Raw genomic sequence first — 26,906 nt, 5'->3', positions numbered from 1 at the left:
GCCGTCATTGTTTCCCCCTTAGTGTAAGACACTTTTATGTAAATATTATGATCTTTCCTTATTTCCTCCTCATGGTTAATTTTGTCTCTATTACTGTTAACTATTTTCCTCTGCTTTTTACCTCCCTCCCTCCCTTTTTTTAGTTTCTAATACCTTCCTCAACAATTCCACTTTAGCCACTGAACATTTTCCCATGCCTCAGGGAGCCAGGACATACCCTAGTCGTCTCAGACCCAATTTTGGAAAGCAGCATCTGAAAGTATTTATTTTGTTTCTACAATGGGTTAGTCCTTTTCAGGCGGTTGTGAAGGAATTTAGAAGGGGAAAAGTTCAGTAATGACACTAATGGGGTGACCACAATTAAGCCCAGCCACATTGTGAGCCCACAAGACACTTAGCCAACTACAGCCAAGCAGTGCTGTATGTATCTAGCAGATTATTCCGCAAGAAAAGCTACTCAGAACTAAAATCTTTCTATGTATATTTTCCCTATAATTTCTACTATTAAGTGAAAGGACATTCTTTGTCTCTTTTCTATAATTCATCTGTATGAAAACATTACATTAACTTCTGATTTTGTTTTTCCTTTAAGAAAGTTTAAAAAAATAGATTTTTTTCCCCATCCAAGCGAGAAGCAAAAAAAAAACACACCGCTTGACTTCCCAGGAAAGCCCTGTAGGTAGAGTTCAGCAATTCCCCCTCTAGTTTTTCTACCAGCGCAGTTATTTCATGACCTTTTGCCTGAAGAATTCTAAGCTGCTTCTCCAGAGGAAATGAGTCAGAAGAAATAGGCTTGATATGTACTTGTGCCTTTGGAGACTTCTCTTGATATCTTGTAAATCCATGAGGCTTCATTGAATGTCAGTATTTTTACTTGTCTGCATATTTTTTCAATCTGCTTTTGAGAGTGAAGTCAGTTTCTGGGATACTTTAAATTTAAAACCATATGGTATGTGCCAGATATCAGTGCTGGAAAACAGAGGGATGCAAGTGGGTCCTGCTTTCTGCAGCCCCTACCGAACGTCCGCACCTGGGGGCGGGGTTCTGAGTGGTGGTAGAAACCGGGGAGGGGCAGGAGAGGCAGCCGTGCTGACATGCATCTGACGAACTGCTTAGCCCTGCAGTGGTGACAGGAAAATGTAGGATGACCCTCGACATTGACCTAGCAGGGGAAGATAATCACTGGGATGTTGGCCGACTTTGTCCCTAGGGGGCTTCTGCTGGTCTTAAAACCTGTAGAGTAATTCCAGAATTTGGTTGAATTTGAAAATCTGATGCCTCATTTGATCTGAGATGTATAAGGACTCAGCTGGTCACATTTACAGATGGGGTCTAGACTCATTTCATTTTTGGTGTATTAACATCTGGCAGTGTAAGACCCCCCTTGATTCCAGAGTCATCCTGGTTTCAGTCACCCCAGGCTGGACCAGTGGTAGAGCAGCTGGTCTCCAAACCAGAAGCAGACAGAGGATATGCATGACCCCTTTCCAGGATTCAACATGCATTCACTTGACTACAGTTAAACATCAACTGTGCTGAGGATGGTGACACGGCAGTCAAACATGACAAACATGGGGCCTAACTGGTCAGTGCTGGGGAGTGAGGCAAGCTGGCTTCAGCCACCCAGGCAGGCCAAGTGCTGAGCGGGCTGTAAACAGGAAGGCAGTGACTAGTCTTCAAACCGTTCTACCTGTAAACCTCTCTGTCAGTTTTGGAAAAACCACGATAACTTGATGGATTTAAAAAAAACAAAATCTGAAATCATCATCACATTTAAATGTCTCAAATAATTCATTTTATTGTGTATTATAGAGATTCACATTTAAGGTAAAAGTGTTCATTGTTCTTTTAAATGGACCCAGTGAAATCTTGGTATAATAGAGACTCAGTAGCTGCCAAGTTAAGTATTTAAAAATCTCTTAATCAGCGTTTGTAACAGTTGGAAATATTCTGTTGCTCCTTTTGCGCCCTGAATTCCATTCTACTTCTCCCACAGAAATTATCCTAATATGATTTTTTTTTCTTAAAGGTCTTTGTTGATCACCCTATTAAATACTTCTCAGCATATTTTATATATATATATATATGTATGTAAATATACATGTTCTCTCTGTTACTATAAGGTTCTAAGAGTCTAATGACCAAATGACATATATATTAGAAATTTTATTGGAACCTTTTATTTGAAATACCTCTTTCAATGAAATGAGTAGGTACTGTGTCTGTGGTGAGTTGGTTAATGAAGCCCATTGTTTAAATGTTCCTTTGGTGGGCAGAGGTCTTTACACCGTGGAGCAGTACCCCATGTTAAGAGCTGTGAAGTTTCTGAGATTTTACAAGTTATCCTGCCACAGTTTGAGGAATACTGGCAGAACACAGGAGACAGTTACTCACAGCAGTAGCAATAGCCAGAAAATCACCATTGTTGCTTTGATTCTCGGAGCCCCGTTTCCCTCAGGGCCAATGTGGATGGGCCCAGATGGACGCCTGCTCACACAATAGGTTGCATTTCAGGAGAGAATTCTAACCTTAGGAAACCCACATCTTTGTCAATAAGCATACCTTCCATTTGCCCAAGTGAGACATTGTTATTCTAGACAGTAAATGTATTTGTTCCCCAGGGCTGCCATTGCAAATTACCACAAATTGGGTGGTTTAAAAACAACAGAATTGTATTGTTTCTCAGTTCTGATGGCTGAAAGTCTGAAGTCATGATGGTGGCAGGGCTGGCTTCCCTCTGAAACCTGTAGGGGAGTCGTTCCTTGCATTCCTAGCTTCTTGTGGTGTGCTGGCCATCTTTGGTGTTCCTTTGCTTATAGCTGCACAAATCCAGTCTCTGCCTTTGTCATCATGTGGCATTCTCTCTACGTGTGTGTCTATCTTCACATGGCTGTCTTCTACAAGGACACCAGTCACATTGGACGAGGGGCCCACCCTGCTGCAGTATGACCTCATCTTAACTAATTTCATCTGCAGTGAGCCTATTTCCAAATAAAGTCGTGTCCTGAGGTACTGGGGATTAGGACTTCAGTATCTTTTGGTGGAGAGGGGACATAGCAGTAAACATGTCTGCTGTTCAGATAAAGGGATGTGCTATGTTCCAAGGATGCTCACAAGGACACAGACATCCTTGAAAGACAGTCTGGAGTTAAGGGCAGTTAGTACCTCTCTCTCAAGTCTCAAGACCTACAGAAACATGAAACACCCGTGGAAAATTGTCTAATATACCATGTAAACTTATGGGTGAGAAGTGAGTTTGTTTTTATGGAGGAGAAAAGCAGTTATTAAAGGAGAAAGTATTAACCTATCAAAGGGACCGTCACAGAAATTCATTTTGGGAAAGAGTTTATGCAGAAGTTGAGGATCTGAAATTGATTTCCTAGAAATGATCCCTATTCTCATATCTCTTGGAAAATAATCACATACCCCAGGTGATAGAGTCACAGCCTGAAGAGCACTATTGAGAAGTGTATCTAGGCTCTGAGTAGCCACGTCTGGTACAGCTTTAAAATGTTCTTGGTGTTGTAATGCCCCCTTCCATTTCCCTGAACTTTGACAGATGTCTTTCCTAAGGGTTGCAGTTGGGCTGAGCCGTGTCATCAGAGAATTAAGAGTCTCTGCTTTTGCTTCAGTGGAAGCAGATCAGTTGTGGGCAGCAGTAGTTGGAGGGAGACTGAGTCCAGAAACTGTAGGAGGTGGTTCGCAGCAGAGCAGTGGATAACGGTGCAGATACAAGCAGGACGATGAGCAGCAGACCTGTGGCGGAGGCAGCCGACCACTGGGGTGGGGTCCTGATCCCCAGAACTAGTGAGGAGGGGAATTTGTCAAGCCCCTGGAATTCCTGCAGTTAAGCAGGATGGGGAGTTGAAGTTTTCTTACAATGGTTATTAATAAATCCATGTGACCTCATTTTACACTCCCATTGGCATGGTCTGGGCATGTCAGCTAAATTTTTTTTGACACAATTGTATATGGCTGAATTGAGGTGGAATCATATAATCCACAGTAAATCACTAATGCAGACACGACTTATTTGCAAGATTTTTTCAACTATGCTTTTCAATGACAAGGCCAAGTTTCTGAGACATGTATTTGTAACCATCTGGCTTAGCAAGTACAGTTGTCCTTGGAAAGCTTGAGAAGGTGATTCTTTACGTATTTTTTTAAATGTTATTTTTAGTTGTAAAACCGGCACAAATCTCCAGGAGCAATAATGTTTCATTTTATCAAAGTTGAGTCTCTGTGACCTTGCTTACTTTTTAAAGGGATGGATGATATTGAGGAAAAGAAAAGTTGCTTGGTAATTCCTCGGGGAATTAACTTCTAGTGAAGTGGGACCTACAGCAGCTAAAGAGATACCTTGCTTCAAAAAAAGTTGTATTGATTTATCAAACTTCAGCTACCTACAAGTGAGAATTGTAACAATACTGGACAATTGTCAACCGCTCAGCTGCCATAATAAAATTCTTCTGGAGGAAAGTATAAAATCTTTGGAAGAAATACTTTGAGAAAACACTTGGAGTAGAATTGGTCTGGTTACCTGCAGGGTTTTCCTTTTGTTTCCCTGGAGGAAGATTGGGATGGGCCAGGGAAGGGAAAGAAGAGGGTGCGGGATAGGATAGAGGAGCCAAGAGGCTGTGCCCTGCCTCATAGAATCAAATAGACCCTCAGATGCACCACTGCCGAGCAGGGAAAAGTGCCCAAGGGGAGGTCTTTCAGGGTATCAGTTGGGAGGTTGCAGTGTGAACCTCTCCTTTCTCCCCTATGAAACATTTAGTGATTTCTTGAGTAGATTTTTTGACGGGTTAGGAAGGGGAAGGTCTTCAAGGAAAGGAGAAAGAATATTAAACATCTAAGTTACATGTTAGTCTGGGCAATATTTTCTTTCTTCTTCCTCCTGTTCCTTAAGTTATAGGAAGAAAGGAGTGATGTGTCCTTTCCTTATCAACAAATGTCTTACTTGTCAGGGCTTCCTGGCATCATCAGATGGTGATGGTGACTTATATTTATCATCCATATATGTTAATTATATAGGAAGATGATAATGGCAAAAAAAAAAAAAGGCGAAGGGTACAAAATTTAATCTTTCTACTGTTTTCCAGCTTTATTGAAGTATGTTTGACAAAAATACCATATGTTTATTAAGCTTACTGTGAAAGCCACTTCCCATACACCAGCTAACAAAGGTAGGGGTTTCCTCCCTCCCCCCCAGAAGTAGTTTTAATGATGGGAAAAACCCAACTATTTCCAAACGTTTATTTCCTTATTCCATTCTGTGGGTATAACTTTTAAATTTCCTAGTATCTTGGATCCTTCTGCTTTTTTGTTATCACTTCATATGCATCACATTGAAGGCAGCCTTTGTCTTAATTATCTGGAGTTAACAAATGTTTAGTGAGTATCAAAAATGCATGATATTAGACAATGCTGTAGGTTCCTAATAACATGGTTGATATTTTGGTTATCAGTTTTTTGTTTTTTTTTTTTGGAGCTGGTAGCTTCTGTTAATTTTTTTTTTTAATCTCTTTGATGTCCAAACTCTAGAAAGTCTGTATCAAAAGCAGCATCATTGCAAAATCGTTTGGCAGCAAGAAGATTGAGCATAGAATAACATGGAAGTAGCCAGTAGAGGGCGACAGCTCCTGAGCTGACGCTCCGTTCCGTTCTGGCATAGTCTGTGCAGTGTGGCTTCTTTGGATAGTGCAGAGCTGAGCAGTGCAGGCGTTTTTTAACAAAATGACCATTTTTAGTGTTGAAAGTTGGGGCTTTAATGACTGCTCTTGTAGAGACAGGTATTCAGGCAAGATTTGGTTCAAGAGATGAGTCAGAAACTACTGTCATCCCCTTTGAATTCTGACCAAGAAATTCCAAACTCTTTTCTCTTCTGGTGACTGTGCAGTGAGCTTCTCCTGACTCAGAACCATTCACAGATGACCGGAATCTCACTGCTGCTCCGTTACTGTGACTTTTTTGGTTTGTTCTGAGACTTGTGCGCCTTCCCCAAATCATCAGACAAGAGGGCTTCCCTTGCTTGGAGTGTTTAGAATGACGACTCGAGAGTACTTCTTAGCATTTTTGGAGGAGGAAGGAGAATCACATGCCCTTTGAGTTTGTATTGGAAGTACGTATTTCCTCCCAGAGAAATGTCCACAACCACAAACAAAATTTGCTTTTATACTGTCACAGGTTCATGGAAACGCCCTGAGTCCGTATGCCCCCAGGATAGAAGTCTCTGGTGGGGAAAAGCTCTTTCCAAAGTTCAAATATGTTATTCAGGAGGTGCAGTATGTCTTGAAGGTTAGTACCCTAAATAAATACTGTAGTGCCAGAAGTAAATACTGAATGTTTTCACCTGGGTATCCTGTACGCAACTTAGCACTTTACTTTCCCAAACTTACTCTATTTGGCTTCCCTGATTTTCTGGCTATGACTTCTGTTCCAGTGACCCTCACTTTGAACTTTGGAGTCTTCTTTGATTCCTTTCTGTCACACTCAGTGTCAAATCTTCATTCAGATCATTTTCATATTCAACTTCTTTTCTCCATTTTCACTGTTACCCTCTTCACTTTGGGCTTTCATTAGTCAAGCCTGGACTGGAAGTGTAGCCTCTCCCCTTCTGTTTCTTTGTATCCCAGTCCATCCTTCTTACCTGCACCTGGCATTATTTTAAAATTCCGGTTAGATTGGGTTTCTCCTGCTCTGATCCTTGCCCTACTTTTTAAAAATCCTGATTAAGTAGCTCCCCAGAGTCTGCTAGAAAAAGTTCAGTTCTGATGATCAAGTTCAGCCTTTTTTCTTTTTTCTCTTGTTTTCTCACATTGCACTCAAAATGGAATCCTAGCTCTGCCCCATATTGTCTCACCTTTTAGCCTTTGCTCAGTTTTCTTTGTCCAGAATTCTTCTAGTCTTAATATTTTGGGGGGTTCTTAACATTTTTTGTACAATGGGATGGATCTCTTTGGCAATTTGTGAAGCCAATGGATACTTTCTGAGAATTTTAATTTAATTTTTTTTATTATGAGGGAGTGGGGGAGGTAATTAGGTTTATTTATTTATTTTTAATGGAGGTACTGGGGAATTGAACCCAGGACGTTGTGCATGCTAAACACAGTGCTCTACCAATGAGCTATACCCTTCCCCCACTCAGAATGTTTCTAATGCATAAAATTATATACACAGAATTACAAAGGAAACCAATTATATTAAAATACAATTAGAAAAATATTTTAAAATCTGTGACATTATATGTATTCTTATTTATTAATGTATTGTAAATAACAGGACCTTGCATTGGTTCTAATTATTCTCTTAGTAGTTTATGGCCTACCTCTGCTTTGAAAGAAGATGCTAAGTTTCAGCTGGAGGCTAGTGAAAATAGATGCATTGCTTTCCCCAAACGAGTTCATAGACCCCAGGTTCAAAGTTTTACATCTAGATCATTGATTCTCAAACTAACGTATGTACCAGAGTCACCTGGAGACCAAACACTGGATGCTAAGACTCATTTCTGATTCAGGAGATCAAAGGTAGACTCTAGAATTTGCATTTCTAACAATTTCCCAGGAGTTACTTATATTGCAGGCCCAGGATCTACACTTTGCCAACCTCTGATCTAGAATACGTCATTCCCTCATCCCATCTTTACCTACCAAAATTATATGCCTCTCTAAACCCAGGAAAAGTCCACCTTCTGTATTAGGTTTTCTCTGATCCCTATCAGGGAGATCTCTTCCCCTTTGAGGACTCTTGCCCTGGTTTATTCACACCGCTGTCATGTCATTTCACTTCCAGCTTTGTTTTATGGTCACTGGGGTGCCATGTGCCTGGCCCCAACCTAGACCTCCAGCCACCTAAACTATTCATGCTTCTGGGGCAAAATGCTATGATATTTCAAACCTCCATGAAGGAATCAATGTCTTCTTTCACTCATTAGCCGGTGAGCTCCTCTACGGTATGAAACATGTCTTGTAATTTGTGGAAGGGAGGAGTGAAAAAGGGAGGGAAGGAAGGAAACGCCAAAGAGAACTGCTCGTTAGGGAAATTTAGCAGCATAGACATCAGTCACGGAGGAGATCACCCATTTTATTCGCTTAATGTCTTTCCTGGGTGCCACATGTTTCAACATCCTTTATTCTGATTTTAGAAGTTACAACAAAGTAAGTCACTCTCTTCCTCCTGCTCCCTCTTCCCTTCCCCTTATTATTCCAGCAACCAGGGTAGTGATCCTGTGGGTGGGAGGCTGAGCTACAGGGGCTCGTGAGGTTCTTCCCAAACTGGAAATTCTGAGATTCTGTCAAACAGGCCCACCAAGGGCGTTGCCCTCTGCAGTGAAGGAGCTGAGTCTGTGGTCGTGTTGGTTCCTACGCTTTGACTCATGTATTTGGCAGAGGCTACCCCTTTGGTGAAGAAGCAGCATGTTGTGAGAATTCAGCTCGTCTTCTGTCTCTACCTTGCCGTGTTTGTGTGAATTGTGGAATCTGAGCTGTTCTGTCACATTTCAGTAATGAATATAAAGGCAAAATAGTAATTATTAATAGTGTTGATGATAAACATTTGCACGTAGTGCTTTTCAGTCCTAAATGGCTTAGAGGAGACTGAGTGCAGGCTGTTAGTATTTGTCATTCAGCCTGTGTTGCTGCTTATCTTAGGTCTGAGGGTTTCTCTTGGATGGTAAACTCAGTTCCAGCTGTGCAGCAGGGCTCATTTTAGTAGTTATTGAATTGTTTTCTCTAGAGGGCACCATCCTAAGCTTTTTACTCTTCCTTTGGGGTCTAGACATTCTCTTAAGATGTTAAGAAAGATCTGTTCTCTGGTGCTACCTGTACATGTGCATTTAAAGTGAATTTATCCTCCTATTGTGGCTAGGCAGGAAACTGCTACTCCTAAATTCTTTCCTAGGAGGGAAAACTGACATTTCCTGAAGGCTTAGAACAGACCTGAGAATAAAATCCTGATCTTCACAGTGATCTCCTGCCAGGTAGTTCAGCAGATACTCTGGACCCCTACTTCCCTAAGACAGCAAGCTAACGATGATAGCTAATGTGTCTTGAGTGCTTACTATGAACTAGGCGCTATGCAAAGCACTTTATGTGCTTTATCTTAATCTTCCAACCATCATATGTGGTATTTAATACATCCCATTTTTCAGGTAGAGAAACTGAGGCACAGGATAGTTAAGTAACTTGCCCAAAGTTTATCCCACTAGTAAGGAAACAAAGCTGGGCCTGGAATCTGTCTCTGACTCCACAACCTGAATTTCTTTCTTTCTTTCTTCTTTTTTTTTTGTTTGGTTTTGTGTATGTGTGTGTGTGTATTTTTTTTTTTAATTTATGTAACTCATTCATTCATTCATCCACTCATCCAGAGAAAGCACTGTGTCCCACATAGAGAAGAGTCTGATTCCCAATCTCTTGTTTCACAACCTGAATCTCTAACCACTGCTTTATACTGTTAAGTACTCTGGGTGACAGTGGTGAGTAAGGCAGGCCCTGCTTTGGAGGAGTTTACCTTTTGAGGCCCTCAGCTCGGCTAGATGCAAATGTTCAGTGAATTTTGCCCCATGCAGTCACCTCTCTCTGGCTATCTTCTGACTAGCCTAGGTGGATTTGTATAGTTCTGTGTGCTTGAATAGATGGTGAGGGCCATGTGGCTGGGTCTTACATCTCTTTTGACTTAGTGCTGGGTATATAGATGGTGCTAGGGAACTATTTGTTGAATTGAAATCCTCTTTATTCTAATTCCATTACCAAACCAAATTCCCTTTATTATAAGCCCCAGTCAAAAGCAGAGAATTGTCTTCCATGCATAGAGTTAAAGTAGAACTGTATTAAATTAATTAAGGACCGAAGTCTGCTTTAGTACATGGTTTAAAGATCTAAGGATTTATTTCTTAGGACATAACTGCCACGTGGGTGCTGTCAGGGGTCTCAGCCGCATCTCATTCATCCTTCCTGGGCTCTCTGTGGGCCCTGGGACAGCCAATGCTGTTTCCTGCATCTTGAGTGCTCTTCCTTAACCTTCACCCTGTGCCAGCCCCTCATCCCTTCATCCTCCAGCTCTTAATCTCAATCATCACTTCCTCCGGAAGCCCTAGCCTGGCCCCTTTTCCGCTCAGCCTTGTGTGATCTCCTTTGGCTGGGGACTTTTCAGTTCCTTTCCTTTGATGCCCTGGTCTCTGTTATGGATGGATGGCCAGTCATTCCTGAGCAACTCTTTTTCTCTGTTCTATAAACGTTCTTAGGCTGGGGGCCAAGCCTGTTTTTGCTAGCCTTTGTGTTTACAGCACAGTGGCTGGGATATAACATTCACCAGTGGCCGTGCCTAGGAAGGCTCGGGGTTGGGGCTCTCCCATCATCTCTATCATCCCCACAAAATAGTTCTGTTCCTGGATATGGACGCTTGCCATTTTCTCGATCTCCCGTAAAACGTGAATGTCAGCTCCACAAGTGCAGGGCTGGTTGTCTGTTCACTTAGGTATCTCAAGCATCTGGAAAGAGTTCTGCCAGGTATTCAGGGCATCTTGAGAAAACTCTTCACTGATGTGTAATACTCAGTTGTGCGTGCTCTGCAAACCCAATTTGGAGACAAGTCTCCATCCTCCCTTCCCCATCTCCCCACCTTCTAGCTACATTGCACTTTCAAGCTCTTCACTTCAGCAACTTTGGTGTTGCCCACTGGTAGGGTCTCAGTACATATTTTATGAGAGCCCAGAGCTGGGAAACATCAGGGAAGTTTCCCACCAGTACATACTTCGCAAAAGTGTTGCCCAGCTAGAGAGAGAGGGTAGCTGGTGGTGGAATAGATTTCCCAAGGTATCTCTGCTTCCAAGAGCATGCTAGGAAGGTTCATGAATATGTAAGCAGATGGCTTTGAGCAAGTACCGTGCAAGAATATCGGCTGGAAAGTGGTTTTCTTTTAAAAGCTCAGCAGCTTTTTGAAAGGACAGCATTTTTTCAAAACCGTTTTTGCATTGTAAATAGCAGTTTGTGTGTCTCTATAAATAAGAATCCTGCCACATGTGTGAATCCTTCTCCTACAATCTGTTATTTTACAGACTCAGGAGTGTTACTCCCCACCCTCAGTTTCCTTGCAGTTCAGCTTGTCAGTGGCCTCCTCAAACAAAGAAGGCGGCTTGTTGTCACTAGCGATCAACATCTGGTTTAGATGTGGCTAGCGTGCCTTGTTGCTTCAACGAAGAACATGTTGTGTTTAAACTGTAAGGCATGGGGAAGGGAGTGGCTGTCAGATATTACCACTCTTCTGGAAAATTAGAAAACACATGGTTTCAAATGTAGGAGTGACATGGGGGGAGTACGATTATTATACACTTGAAATAGTCTCATTCCAAGAAGACACACATTTGGTTTAGAGAAGCACGTTGGAGAACTGAAACACACTGGAAGGCTAGAAATAGGTCAGTGTGATGGCAGAACAGCCTTTTCAGCATTGCTGTGTGGCTCCTGATGGCTTCTGTTGGTCACCCAATCAGAGAGCTTGTCTTTAGACTAATGCTATTCAGCTGGTTACTATGGCAATGATGGAATACTAGTTGTCATGACGATGAAATGGAAATTTAGGGGACCAGTTTCTTTAGAGGAGGTGGATCCATTAAGCCCTGTCTTTTCTTCTTCCCTTAAAACTTGACCATATTTTATAGTACTTGTACAAGGGGTCCATTTTCAAACTCTGTGCATACATTTCAGGATTTATATTATCTTTTCTTATTCTTAGATCACATAGCTTAAGTCTTCAACTCTGTGATAAGAATAGACATGCCACCCCCACAGTATTTTATAGTTCATATTAAAGAATGACACTGCACAAGCTATGTTTTTTTTTATCATCCCCAAAGTGTTTCTGCCAAACTCCACTGAATTCCTCCAAAATTAATCTGGTATGAAATAGAATAGGGTCAAAATCAATATAATGGGCTATAAATTATAAAGGATACTTTCCCCCAGCTTTATTGGAGTTTAATTGACATAAAAATTGTACATATTTAAGGTATACAGTGTGATGTTTTATATACATATCCATCGTGAAATGATAAACACAGTCACGCTAATTAACCCATCCACCACCTCACATAGTTTGCCTTTTTGGTGTGTGGTGAGAACACTTAAAATCTACTGTCTAAGCAAATTTCAAGTACATAATACATTATTATTAGCTATGGTCACCACGCTGTGTATTAGATCCCAGAACTTACATTCTTCTGATAACTGAAAATGTCTACCCTTTGACGAGTGTCTTCACACTTCCCTGACCCCCAGCCGCTGGCAGTCACCATCCTACTGTCCAATTCTGTGAGTTCAACTTCTTTGGATTCCACATAATATAAAGGAGACTTTTATCTATTCAATCCAATCACCTATTCCTCACTGGTGTGTTTATTAGAATCACACACTGAAGTAAATCCTTTTGAGAAGCAGCAGAACCCTGGCTTGTCTTTCCCTCCTGGTGCCAATGGAAGTTTCCTCTCTGCTCAGAGTCCGCTATATGGGACCATCCATGGAAATGTGTGTTGTTCACATGTTCCAGAAATGTGATTGACGTCTTTCATGAATGCTCCCAGGGAACTAATACAGGTACTCATTTAGGGAGTCTGGAAAAGAAAGACTGGTAATTTTAACAGTTTGGCTCATTTTGGCTTTCATTCAAGAATTTAGAGAAAATACATTGGAATGAATCTAAATTCATAGACTTTTCCATTTTTCTGAGATTACTTTTGGTTTATGAGCATGAACTCTGGGAAAGGCTTTTGGTATATTTTTATATTGAGAGTTTGCTATTATAACATTTTTTCATATTATTTATGATAGTGATTCTCCCATCCAACTACTAACCAGGCCCAGCCCTGCTTAGCTTCTGAGATCAGATGAGATCGGGTGCGTCCAGTGTGGTATGGCCATAGACTATGACAGTGGTTCTCAAACTCTATTATGAAAGGCAGGTCCTTTTTAAAAAATCCAGACTTAAAAAAAATTGAGATATAATTAACAATAACATTATGTTAGTTTTAGGTGTACAACATAATGATTCAATATTTGTATATATTGTGAAATGATCACCACAATAAACATTCCAGACCTACTTATTCAGATTTTTGGAGTGGAGGCTAGGAATTTATTCTACACAAATAGCCCAGATGATTTTGAGGCAGTCTGTGGTCCACAGGACCGTTAGCTAATTAAAGTGGGAGGGAAAACGTCTCAGGTGAAGGGTATAGGATGGTGGATGTGGAAGGAATCATCCTCCCTCTGTTGCTGGCTCCATCAGTCCACCCAGGAAGGTGAGAAGATTGGTCAGTCTGGCTGAGGACAGCACCTGAGTTTTCACCAACACCCATAAGGGCTCCTTCCTCGAAGTAATTAATCGAAGTGGTGTCTTCATGCTTTTTCTTCCCTGCAGTGGACATTGCTGGTGATACTTTTTTTTTCCTGTTAGATTTGTTTCTTATAGGTTGATTGGGAGCCGTGTGCATACCGAGTCTGCCCGACCAAAATGAACAGTTCTCACCTGAAGTACCTCTTTACTTGCTGCTAGGACCTTCCAGCATGGTCTCATACAGCCACCACTGGCTTCACCTCTTTGGGCTGAGCTTTTTTGCCGTACCTTCTTTGAAGGCAAAGAAAGTTATTTTGATGAAGCCCAACAAGATTAGTTAGGGTACAGATTCATCTCCTGTAACAGAGGCCAAAATAACAGTACTTCATCAGATAGGAATGACTCCTCCTATCTTGTTGCTCTGCTGTACTCAACACATGGCTTCCAATTGCTGTCTAAGCTCCCTATTCCTTCTTTCCTTCCTTCCATCCACCCATCCAAGTTGCAATGTTGGGGGGTTGTAGGTACGGACTGTGGGGCCTGGGCTCAGGGACAGTGAAAGAGGCAGTGGTGTCTTCACCTAGTCATTTCTGTGGCATTACTCTGAGGGAGTTCCCAGCTAGATAACCATCAAGCTAATTATCTAGGCTTCCTGGAGATTGGTGATTGCCTGAGGTGGGGGTAGTGGGTGGGGCGTGGTGGGCAAAATGGGTGATCAAAAAGTACAAATTTCCATTTATGAAATGACTAAGTCATGGGGACGTAGTGCACAGGATGGTGACTATGGCTAGTAATACTGTATTGCATACTTGAAAGTAACTAGGAGAGTTGATCTTGAAAGTTGTCATCACAAGAAAAAAATTTTGTAACTGTAGGGTGATGAATGTTAACTCTACTTGCTGTGGTGATTATTTTGCAATATATACAAATATCAAATCATTACATTCTGCACCTGAAACTAATGATGTGTCAATTATACCTCAATTTTTTAAAAAAAGAGAAATAAAGCAGGACAATAGAATAAAGGGCATTGGAAGGTGCCATTTTGTTTTATTTTATTGCAGGGTGAAAACAAGTTAAAAATTTTATAATTTGGAAACATAATACAGTCACATAAATCAGGCATAAAAATGTATAAAGAAGTATTCAGTGAAAGTCTTCTTCCCATTTCTGTCCCACATCCACCTGTTTTTTTTTCCCCCACTTACTCATCCTACTTAGGTAGCCTCTTTAAATACTTTCTGTGTGTGTCCTTACACAGCTTCTTATAAACAAGCAAATACAAGTACATATTCTTATTTTAGCTACTCTTCACACAGATGGTAGCTTATACCACACACACTGTTCTGCACTTTTTTACAAAATCCTGTCTTGGAGAGCTTCCCATATCAGTACTTGGAAATCTTCCCCTTTCTCCTTTAAAATAGTGACAAAGTAACTAAGCAGTCCATTGTATGAATGTTCTACAGTCTATTTAACCTGTGCCCTATTGATGAACATTTTGAGTGTTGGCAATCTTTTGTTACTCCAGATAATGTTGCAATGAATAACCTTGTACACGTATCATTCCCCGTGCATGTGAATTTACCTGTAGGATAAATTTCTAGAGCTGGAATTACTGGGGCAAAGGGAGTATGTGCTTGTGATTTTGATCACGGTTGTCAAATTGCCCTGCAAAGGGGCAGAGCAAATTTACATCCCATCAGCCTGTATCTAGGGTGTTAATTTTGCAGGGTTGTTGGGGTGCTTCTCTGGAGAGTTGACGTTTGCACAGTAATGTGATTATCGCATCCATGTGAAAATCTAAGGGAAGATCATTCTAGGTAAAAGTGCTAGAGTAAAGGTCTGAGGCAGAAGCAAGCTGAGCATGTTGGAGGAACAGCAGAACTGCCAGAGTGGTGGGTGTGTCATGAATGCGGAGCACTGTGAACCGGCTCAGGTGGAAGGATGTAGCAGAAGCCATGTCATGTAGACCCAGGATGGGAGTTTGGATTTTATTCCAAGTGGTGTGGGAAGTCATCATGGTGGTTTAAGTGGGGAATGAGGTGAGGTGTTTTCCATTTGAGAAAACATTTGAGCTTTTTTTTTTTTTTTTTTTTTAATGTCTTTAACTGTTCATCTTGCTTGTCAGAGCAGACCAAGTTCTTAAGTGCAACCTTAATGCCCATCCTAAAACCTCTTCTCAGCAAAGAGCTAAGAAAACTGTAGATGCACTAAGGATTAAAGATAAGCAGACTTTGTGAGGTGCTCAGAGCTGAGTCACACTATAGATCCATACTATGTAAGTTAAAAAAGGAAAAGGATGTCCCTATAAATAGTGAAGGCCTAGAACCATTACAAACCAGTCTTGCCTCCAGCTGCAGAAACATAAGGTGAATGTTTTTATCGTTTATTCCCTGAGTACCAGATTCCTTAACTGAAGATGGAGATTTCTCTAGTTCAGGGGAGGTCTTATCCTGACTCAAGCACACCTGGTTCTTCCTTTCGTTTTCCATATCCACAATACAATGACAAAGAGACAAACAGAAAACTTTCCATATTAATAAGTTAACTGAATACATCTTGCATAGCTTAAAACAACATTAAACTTTAGTCAAGGATTTTTCCCTGGAATAGCTGGAAATAAGAAAATGTTTTCTTCTGTCTTGACGGTTGGACAAATGAGCAAATAATCACCACCAAATAAATGCTAAGGGGAAAGTTACTTCCTTCACCCACTAGGCCCACTTATGGGCTGTGCATTGAAATGTTGCAGAAAAATGTGTTACAGCTCGGTGTTACAGCTCAGTTGTGACAGCAACCTGGATCTGGGCAAGAGACCAAGGAGGACTCGCAGAGTTTGAGAACTCAGGTTTATTAACACCAGTGGGCCCAGAGGAGTTAACACTCCAAGCTCTGGACCCCATCTGTAGGTTTACTCAGGCCTTTATAGGCTTCCAGTTTTGCACTTTGCAACATCATATGCAAACAAAGTATAACAGAAGTTGACCAACAAGGAACAAGCTTTGTAGAAATAGACCAATTAGGAGTGAGAGAAATAACCAATCAGGAGTGAGCTCCATGCAAATGAAGTCCTACAAATGGACCAATCAGAAGTTAGGGTAGTGGACCAATCAAAAGTGAGAGTAATAACCAATCAGAAGTGAGCTCAGGGAACCAATAGAATTTTAGGGGTAAGTAAGCCATTTCAGAGGCAGAAAGTGAGATAGAGCCTCTGGGCCGGGGAACCGGATGGTGCCAGCAGGAGAGCAGTGGCCCTGCTCTGGGTCCCTGCGGGTATTTTTATGGGGCTTCCCGCCTCAAATACATGTTGCCGGTAGCATTTATTTTTACTAAAGTGACTATTTACTCCTTCAGTGAAATTGGACATCTCAGCCATGTGCCCACGAATGCCTCTGGTTAGTGTCGGCGTTGTCCATTTTAGATTTGCTGCTTTGGGGGAAACTGCCGCCTTGGCACCTGTGTCTGCTCCGAGATCAGGGACTTTGCCCAGTGATGTGCTGTGGGCATGACTCTCAAAGACCAGCAGCTGCTCAGCTTTTGGGGCCTCTCTGCTGTACAGCCAGCATATGGATACTGAATGGAGCCAGGCACGTCTGTATCCTCAGAGTTACTTGGAAATAAGAAAGGACTTCTAGGGAGAGGAATGAGAGCCTGAAAAGGAATAGATGGACTTTGGGAAATTCTACTGTGTCTGGCAGTCGGGAGCTGGGGCTCAGGCAATTTAACTCTAAAAACATGTAAGGATGAATGACACCGTCAGATTGGATAGCTTACCAGTTACCTTCTCTCCTCACTGTGGCCAATATTTTTGGGTCGAGAACTTCCTGGTAATTATAGTTTCCTGTCATTATGCATTGTCAAAACTCAATTATAATATCTTCACTCTAAATATATTTCTCAATTCCAGTAGACTTCTAAAACTTGTGACCTGCATTCTACCTACATATGAATTCCTGTTTTGAAATTTCCTCTGGTCAATGTGAGTCATTCCCAGAGTCAATAAGTGATTCTTTTCAGCACATAATCAGGTACATTTGAATCTCTTTTCCCCCACATAGATCGCTGGGGACACTTGGTTCTCTGGCCATGAAGCTTCCTATTTTTTGTCATTAACACACCCCCATTCTAATATAGCTTTTCTTTTTCCAAGTGGAAATTTCTGAGCTCTAATGGGTGGTCAGTTCACTCATTTTGGAAAAAATGTTTCATTTATTCAGTAAGCATTTGTTATTGTGTATTTTGCTTCACACCACACTAAATAAGTTTTCCTCATTTCTCATTATCTTAGTTTTTCTTTTAAGTTAAGGAAAACAAAAATACTTCCAAGATAAAATGAAACATTTTTTCCTACTGTTTTGCTCCTAAATACTTAAGTATTAAAGTAAAGCAAGGATAAGTTCTGGCTGTGTCTTTTCCAAGTCATCTTCTATTGAGGTAGCAAATGGGATGCCCACATCCCCCTGATGGGGAGAGAGGTACCATTTTCCAACTGCTGTGGTCTGCATAATTTGGGAAATTCTCCCTGGTAAAATGGTACATTGCTCTGGACTAGACCTCTTTTAACATTCAGGGTTCTGTTTTCCCTCAAGAATAACTATTTTACCTTTATTAGGAAGAAAATTATTTCCAAATACGTGTATTAGTTGGGGTTTTCGGTTGTAAGCAATAGAAACCAACTCTGGATGTTAAGCAGGAAGTATTTTAAGAGGCCAGAGGAGGAGCTTCTGTTTAAAGGTGGTAATTTGAAGACAGACATTTACCTCTGCTGCCTCCTAACACCTCTCTAAATGACAATAAAGGGCTTTAAAAAATGACATAAACCCACAGTTAAAGAGAGTAAGACAGGTAACAACAGTAACAGAGTTTTCGAAAACAGAAAGGAGATCAAAGAGTAACTTGTTCAGTATCTGGAGAAAGTTGAATCCTAAGCTGGAAAACTGACTTGCACTAAAGACACTTCTCAGAGGCCCAGAAATTGATAGTACTCGGTACTTCTCTGAGATGAGGCTGAAACAGGGTGATTTGTAGATACAAGAAGCAGTTAGATCCTAATATTTTTCCCAACTCCACATGGCCAGGCAAATATGCCCTTCCCTGCTCCAGCAGAAGATTGGAGATTATTCTCACGGGGAAGCAAAGCAGAATGCTTTAGTCAGAACAAAGTCAGGCTGCTATGACAGATCTGAGAATGAGTCAGTGGCTTAAAGGAGCTACCCGCTGATTTCTTCTAATGAAACAGAGCTTTCAATTAGCTTTTTGTGGGTAACAGCTTAACTGAGGTATAATTCATACGTCATACAATTCACCACTTTAATGGCTACAACTGAGTGGTTTTTAGTATATTCAAAGAGTAGTGCAGTCATCACCAAAATCAATTTTAGAACATTTAATCACCTCCCCCAAACATCCCATATCCCTTAGTAATCATTCCTCTTCCCCAACTCCCTTCCCCTGCCCGAGGCAACCACAAATCTACTTTCTGTCTCTAGATTTGCCTATTCTGGATTTCATATAAATAGAATTATGTTTTTAAAGTTTATCCATGTTGCAGTAAGTACCAGTACTTCATTTCTTTTTATTGCTGAATACTATTCCATTGTATGGCTAGACCACATTTTTTTTATCCCTTCATTCATCAGTTGATGGACATTTGGGTTGTTCAGCCATTTCACTATTAAGAATAATGCTTCTATGACAATCAGTTTTTAGTGCCTCTCTTTAGTGCTTGTTTTTATTTACTATTTTTTATTGAGGGGTAGTTGATGTACAATATTACAGAAGTTAACAGGTGTTCAACCTCTGTGAGTCTGTTTCTTTTTTGTTATATTCACTAGTTTGTTTCATTTCTTAGATCCTACCCATAAGTGACATCATATAGTTTTTGTCTTACTCTAACTTATTTCACTAAGCATAACAGACAGCTAAGGATCACTGGGCATTTTAGTCAGAGAACGTAATGCCTTACAAACGTAACACTTCTTCAAAGGAGGTAATCTTTTCCAGGGAGGTACCTTCTTTCCCCCTTGGTCCCTGGCATTCGGTGACACTTCCTCCAGCTTTTCTCCTATGAAGTTGCAGTGATGCAGCAGTTGGAAGGTATGGAGGCAAATGACAAGTGTCAGGTTTTCCATGTGTGACAGCAATCATTGCTTGAGCCTGTTTCCTTCAGGCCCCAACCACCCATAATGATGATGGATTACTCTCTGGTTAGCACAACTGCACTAGGTATAAAAAGGCCAGGTGAACAGACTGAATCTCTATAAAAATGTTCGTTTTATCATTTCCTTTTAGCTTTGCTAATAATCCCAGGGTCAGGGCACCCAGGAATTGGCAGTAATAAAATTCTGAAACTTCTCATACCCTTTGACCCCATAAACAGTTTGGCACTTGGGTACCCATCACAAGTAATAGGATGATATAAAATGAGTAATATACGCTGAGATTCAGAGTACTGCTACTAAAAGAGCAAAAATATTGGAAATGGATAGAATATAATGGAGTTATAAAAATTACAAATAAGGTAACTATATTAACATCTACAAATTCATTAAAAATACTTATGCAGTGCTTCCTCTCTGCCTGAAATTGTTATTCCTGCCAATGAGTCTATAAAATAAACATTCAGGGGGAAATAATTAGGATTCAGTAAATTCTGGAGAATACAAAAATGAATAAGAAATCTCTTTTAAAAATTTATATCTTAGTTGCGGAAATTAAAGGGGCAAGATGATAGTAGTTAAATACAGGTTTCTGTAGGCAATAGATCTAGGTCCAGCTGCTGGCTCCACCTTTGCTAACTGTGATTTCAGAAGAGATCATTTCTTTAAGTATCAGTTTGTTTGCTTGTCTCAGTATGAAAAATGAGGATAATAATGATTCCCACCTTATAGGATTAGATCAGATCATGTGAAAGTAGTAAACACAGTGCCTGGTGCGTTGAAAGTGTTTAACAAATGTTAGCTATTCTTATTATCACCATATTTACGTTAATAAAGACACACTACAAATGCCACTCATTCCTTCCCCTGGCACTGACAGCACTACACTCTCCTAGTCCTCCTCCTCCTCCTCCCTGGCTGCTCCTTCTCAGTCTCCTCGGCTATGTCCTCATTTTACCAGAGCTCTGGAAGCTGGAGCTCTCCTGGGCATGGTTCTTGGCTCTCTTCTTTTCTATCGTGTGCGTGCGCGTGCGCGTGCGTATCCCTTAACTGCTTATTGTAAATATAGAGGATTTTACTGTTTTTATCTTTTAACCTCCCTCCTAGCTTTGTGGATGATTACCTACCTTGATTGTATGTTTGCCTTTACTAGTGAGCTTTTCCGTTTCATAATTTTAAAAAGTTTCTAGTTGTGGCCTTTTCTTTTCCACGTAGGAAAGTTCCTTTAGCCCTTGTTGTACAGCTGGTTTGGTGGTGTTGAATTCACTTAGCTTTTGTTTCTCTGTAAAGGTTTGATCTCTCTGTCAAATCTGAACAGGAGCCTTGCTGGGTAGAGTGTTCTTGGTTGTAGGTCCCTCCCTTGCATCACTTTAAATGCATCGTGCCCCTCTCTTCTGACCTGCAGTTTCTGCTGAAAAATCAGCTGATAGCTTTACGGGAATTCCTTTGTATGTTACTTGCTGCTTTTCCCTTGCTGCTTTTAATATTCTCTCTTTCTCATTAATTTTTGTCATTTAATTAACATGTGTCTTTGTGTGTTCCTCTTTGGGCTCATCTTGTATGGGGCTCTCTGTGCTTCCTGGACTTGGGTGATTTTCCTTTCCCAGGGTGGGTACGTTTTCAGCTATTATGTTTTCAAACACGTTCTCAGTCCCTTTCTCTCTTCTCCTTCTGGGACCCCTCTAATGTGAATATCAGTGCTCTCGATGTTGTCCCAGAGGCCTCGTCAACTGTCCTCATTTCTTCTCATTCTTTTTTCTGTTCTGCAGCAGTGATCTCCACTACTCTGTCTTACAGCTCACCGGGTCACTCCTCCATATCATTCCCTCTCCTGCCGAATCTTGCTAGTGTATTTTTCATTTCCGTTACTGTGTTCTTCATCTCTGTTTGATTGTTCTTTATATTTTCTAACTCTTTGTTAAAAACTTCTGACTTCTCACTCTGTGCATTCATCTTTTCCCAAGGTGTTTCATCCTCTTTATGGTCGTTACTCTAAACTCTTTTCTTGGGTGGATGGCCTATCTTCACTTAGTCCTTCTTCTGGGGTTTTATCCTGTTCCTTTGTCTGAACATGTTCCTCTGCTGCCTCACTGGGCCCGTGTTGCTGTTCGTATTGTTAGGTATGTGTTAGGTTAATCACGCTTCTCGACTTTGGAGAAGTGGCCCTCTGCAGAAGTCCTGTGCATCCTGACAGGGCACTCCCCTCTTGTTACCCAAGCTGTATGTTCCAGGGACTCCCCCTAAGAGGGCTGCGAGGGTCCTTCTGTTGCGGTGGGCTGACTGTGCGGCTGGTCTGGTAGACTTGGTTGGCCCCTGGCCCGGCCGGTTGCCAGGCTCTGCCTTGGGCGGATGCTGCTGTCTGTTGGTTAGCGGGGCCTGGTCACATGGCAGCTGACTGCAGAACCTTGGGGGCCCTGGGGCTAGCGTCGGCTCACTGGTGCATGGAGTCAGGGCCTAGAAGACTCTGGGGCTGTACTCTTCCCCCTACCCTGCTTACTGGTAGGTGAAGCCAGGTCCTAGGGTTAGTGCTGGACTACTGGCAGGCAGAGCTGTGTCCTGGAGTCCGGCTGCAGGTCCCAGGGATCCCAGAGCTGGTGTCAGATCACTTGCAAAGGGGGCTGATTCCGGACACAGTTAAGTATGGGGTCTGGGGTGTCCTGAAACTTGTGTTGGCCTGCCAGTGGGCAGGGCCGGGGCCCAGCTGGCCTGTGTGGTTGGGCTGGGTCTGTAGGCGGTGGGATTGTGGTTTTCTTGGGTCTTGCAGCTCATTTTCTTTATCCGTTTAAATATTGATTGACATTTAGGTTGCTTCTACATCTTAGCTATTGTGAATAATGCAGCAATGAACATGAGTGCACAAATATCTCTTCAAGATTCTGTTACCAATTCTCTTGGATATATACCCAGAAGTAGGAGTGCTGGGTGATACAGTAATTCTATATGTAATTTTTTAAAGGAAACTCCATAGTGTTTTCCATTAGCAGCTGCACCATTTTACATTCCCACCAACAGTGCACAAAGATTCCAGTTTCTCCATATCCTCACCAACACTTGTTTTCTTCCCTCCTTCTTCCTTCCTTCCTCCCCACCCCCTCCTTTTTTTTGGACAATAGCCATCCTGACAGATATGACGTGATGTCTCACTGTGGTTTTGTAGAGCAATCTTTTAAAACACTGATGTCACATTCCTGCTTAGAACCTTCCCGTGGCTTAACCTGTACTTAGAGTGACATCTAAGTACCTTACTTTGCTCTCCAAGGTCCTCCCAAGTCTGGTCTCTGTCCACTCTCTAGCCTTCATCTCCATCTTCAGTTCTTCTTGCTTACAGGGCTCCAGTCCTGATGACTTTCTCTGACTCCCTGACAACTCTGCATGGCCTTCTCCCAGGGCGGTTGCCTGTGCGGTCCCTTCTGCCTGGCTAGTCTTTCTCTTTTCCCATGGCTGGTTCTTTCTCATCACTTAGATCTTAGCTCACATTCCGCCACCTCAGAGCTGACACACCAGCTGTCCCATCTAAAGTCCCCTTCCCAGACACTCTAAAGCATAGCACCCCGTTCTGTTTCACTTTTACCCTCTCTAGCACCTGAAATCATTCGTTGAAATTGCTGTTGGCCTGTTCAGTGCTTGTTATCTAAGAACTATATACTTCACGAGACCAGGAAGCCTGTGTGTCTTGTTCATAGTGATGTGTACAGAAGAGAGCCTGATGGGATTTGACGATAAAGTGCAATGGAAGCGTAGAGAGATCTGGGGAGTGCTTCATGGAGGATGTAACATTTCATTTGGGTTTTTAAGAATAAATGATTGCATCAGGCAAATATCAGAATGAGGTAGGGGACACACTGGGCTGAGGAAATGGCCTGATGTATGCTGAGGAAGCATGTAGCCCTGCCCGTTCAGGGAAAGGTGACCTGATATGGCTGAGCATAAAGGTTCTCGAGAGGGAGGGGTGGGCAGCAAGGCTGAAATGGCAGAGGGCAAAGGTGGTAGATGTTGAAGTCATTTCAGTTTTGCTATTTAGTTAACGATGTATTAGGTTTGAAGATGCAAAGGTGAATTAGACATAGTTCCAGGGCTGTGATGGGGAGTCACGTGTAGCTTTGGAGCAGGGGAATGGCATGAGCATCTTACAGGGGTCGGGATGCGGCCGTGATTACAAGCAGAGTGTCTGGGACCAGGTGGCTTGGAATCAAATCCTGGCTCTACCACTGGCTAGCTCTGTGACCACAAGTTCTTAACTCCTTGTGGCTTACTTTTCTCATTTGTAAGGAGAATAGTTGTACTGCTCTCTTGGCTTTCTTGTAAGGATTAAATTAATTAATGTTTGTAGAATGGGGTCTGGCCAGCTATCATGTAACTCGTCTAAAACAATGTCTGGTAGACAGTAAGTTTTCTTACTACGCTTCCTTGTGACTTTGCTAGGTTTGTTTACTTGCTAGTTTTTCTTTCTCTACAGAAAGATGATTAGCATGAGTGTAGGTAACTGTTGCAAAGGGGAGGCAACGGACCCAGGAAAACGACATGGGAAGATACTGCAATAGTTGAAGCAAAAAGGAAAAAGCGCAGAGCTAGGTGAAAGCAATAAAAATCAGTAAAACTGACTGGATGTTGCAGGACAGAGTATCTTTCGGGATATAAGAAAGTGGACTTAGGTTCTAGGTCTTGAGTTTAAGGTGCCTAAGGAAAACCTTTGTTTGCTGATGTTCAGCTGAAATGATAGGGAAGGAGACATCAGAGATTTAGGACAAAGAGGTGAGTAAAATGGATTTCCACTCTGGAAATGAGGATGTGCATTTTAACAAAGGCTGCAGAGAATTTAGATTGAAACTGTCATTTACCTATTACATTGGCAAAGAAACAAACAGTATTTTAAGCTTGTCTTCTACTCTTACACTTTGCTGGCAGCAGTGTACATTTGTACAATCTTTCTGGAAAACAGACTGGCAACATTTATCATGAAACTTAGAGATGCTTATACCCCTTGACCCAGTTATTTCCCTTTTTGGAGTCAATGCTAAATCAATGATCCAAAATGCAGACTGATTATGTACAGAACTGCTCACTGCAACAGAACATTCAATTGAAAATACTTGTAAACAGGCTCACTCAATGATATGAAAATGATTCCATAAATTATGGTATGTTCATATGCTAGAATATTATGCAGCCATTAAAAAACCATATTTACTGAGGCTTGTAATGTGAACTGATATGAGAGAGAAAACCTGACAAGGACACACAATTATATGCAGAATATAAATTCAAATCTGGTAAAAATAAGCATAGTGTAAGGATTAGAAGACAATATACTGAAATGCCACTGTGGATTATTTCTGTCTGGGAGACTGAGGCATGGGTTGGTGATTTGTAGAAGTCCAGTAACTGAGTTTGAATTAGGATCAGATAATACATTCTGTCTTATTTAAAAATGTTCCCTGTTCTCCTAATGCATCTGCTAATATTCTGTTACTAATGCAACCATCGTCTTTGGTTCAGACCATACCTTCTATTACAAGTCCTGGCCATGTTGCCTTTCTTTTCTTTCTTTTCTTTCCTTTCTTTCCTTCTTCCTTCCTTTCTATTTCTTTCTTTCTCTCTCTCTCTCTCTCTCTTTCTTTCTTTTTCTTTCATGCAGTCCATCCATCAAGGGCTTAGCACCCCAAATCTCATTTTCAAATTAGTTAATATCACATCATTGTATAATTTTGAGTGTGCCACCAGACTATTAATGACACTTCCCTCTCCCCTAGCTTACAGAGATGATCGTTCACTTTCATTTAGAGGGGCACCATTTTTACACAAGAGATTCCCTGGATATGTCAGAGACAAGAGATCAGTACAATGAATCATCACTGAGAGGGTAATTTGTCAACAGTCCTCCCCTCAGCAGCACACCCAAGCAGCTAAAAGAAAGCCAGTTGCCCCCAGGAATACATGTGATAGGGAGCTAATGGGTATGAAGAGTGTACCCACTAGTTGTCGAATTGGATTGCAAATATCCCAGAGCTGGACACCACCTGCATCATGCCTTAACTTTCAAGATGTTAATGGTGAATAAGCAATGTTGTCTTAGGGCTCCAGGAGGACCAGTCTCTCTCTCCCTTAAACACACACAGAGTTTTGATATCCAACCCAGTCCCAGCTCTCCAGCCACTCTTGCTAAGGACAAACCTTGATGGAATCACCGTTTTTCACTGTAGGAGGCATGTTTTCGCTCTTCTCTGTAGGTAAAAGGCTACTACAGAATGGTGAACCTCACCGTGAGTGTTTCCCAAAGGAATCTTAACCATATTTTCTAAAATCTAAAAGGGGATACGTGACCCATGGAATGGATTTTGCCGTAAGGTCTTCCAGGACCTTTTGGGCACTTTTGATCAAGTTGGGAGAATTTTCTGCTTGAGTCCCAACTACTCAAGGTAGAAGGCAGAAAACTGCCTTTCCCTGCCTTCCTAATACTCTTACAGAGCGCTGGCATGTGAGCGGTAGGACCTGACAACCAAACTCACATGGGACTCCAATTCAGGAGTGAGGGATACAGGCACATGCGGAGAGGGTTGTGGCAGGCTGAGGCTGGTGGATTTGAGGGCAATGGGGAGGGAGATGCAGGACTATGGGGGCTTTCCTGGAACAATCTTACAGTCTGATCTAGGCATTGGTTCCTGGTGGGGCAGCCTCTAAATCCAACTCTCTGGTCCTAAAATGATACCTGTCTGCTTTCAGATAGGCCTTCCAGTCAGTGGCTTAGTTCAGAGTCATTCCATCATGTTTAGCGAAAACATTTCCTTTAATAGGTGGGTCTTTTCTTTCTTTCATTAATTCATCCCTATTTAAAGATTTTTGCATACAATACCCAAAGTTTAATCAGGAAATACTAAAATATAACTAAGCACATTCATACAGAATTCTGTACAGCCATGCATACAAATACCCACAGTTCAACTGGGGAATACTAAAATATAACACCAAGCATATTCATATAGAATTCTAAACAGCCCTGAAAATGGAGGAAACTGCCGTTATATTTAGCAACAGAGACTCTTCCAAACAAATTTCAAGAAAACATGCCAGACACAAGATCTACATACCGTGAGTCCATTTATAGAAAGTTACAATGACAGGCAAAACCACACTGGTGTCATTCATGAGGATGTTGGTGAACTTTCGAGAGGCACAAGCCGAGCTTGCGGGAGGCTAATAATGTGGTATTTCTTGATCTGGGGAAGGGGATTCATGAGTGTGTTACTGTGTGAAAGCCCTTACATGGATGATCTGTGTACTTTTCTGTGCTTTACACTTCAAGTTCTTCTCCTCAATTTATGTCTTTTTTTTTTTTTTTTTTAACATCGCATCAGTATTCAGTCTGGTACACTGCTGATATAATCTGCACACTGCTGGTGCAGTTTTATAGAACTATTTTAT

The 26,906-nt window shown here is 41.6% G+C and overlaps 1 protein-coding gene across 1 annotated transcript in view; it reads left to right on the top strand.

The window, feature by feature from the left end:
- KICS2 (KICSTOR subunit 2) overlaps positions 1-26,906 on the top strand; it is a 47,807-nt gene that overhangs the window by 19,907 nt on the left and 994 nt on the right. The window lies entirely within an intron of this gene.

Source organism: Camelus bactrianus, chromosome 12 (assembly GCF_048773025.1).
Source record: "Camelus bactrianus isolate YW-2024 breed Bactrian camel chromosome 12, ASM4877302v1, whole genome shotgun sequence".
NCBI classification, from domain to species: domain Eukaryota; kingdom Metazoa; phylum Chordata; class Mammalia; order Artiodactyla; family Camelidae; genus Camelus; species Camelus bactrianus.
Note: the sequence above shows the minus strand (reverse complement) of the source record. Positions and strands in the feature narration are given on the sequence as shown.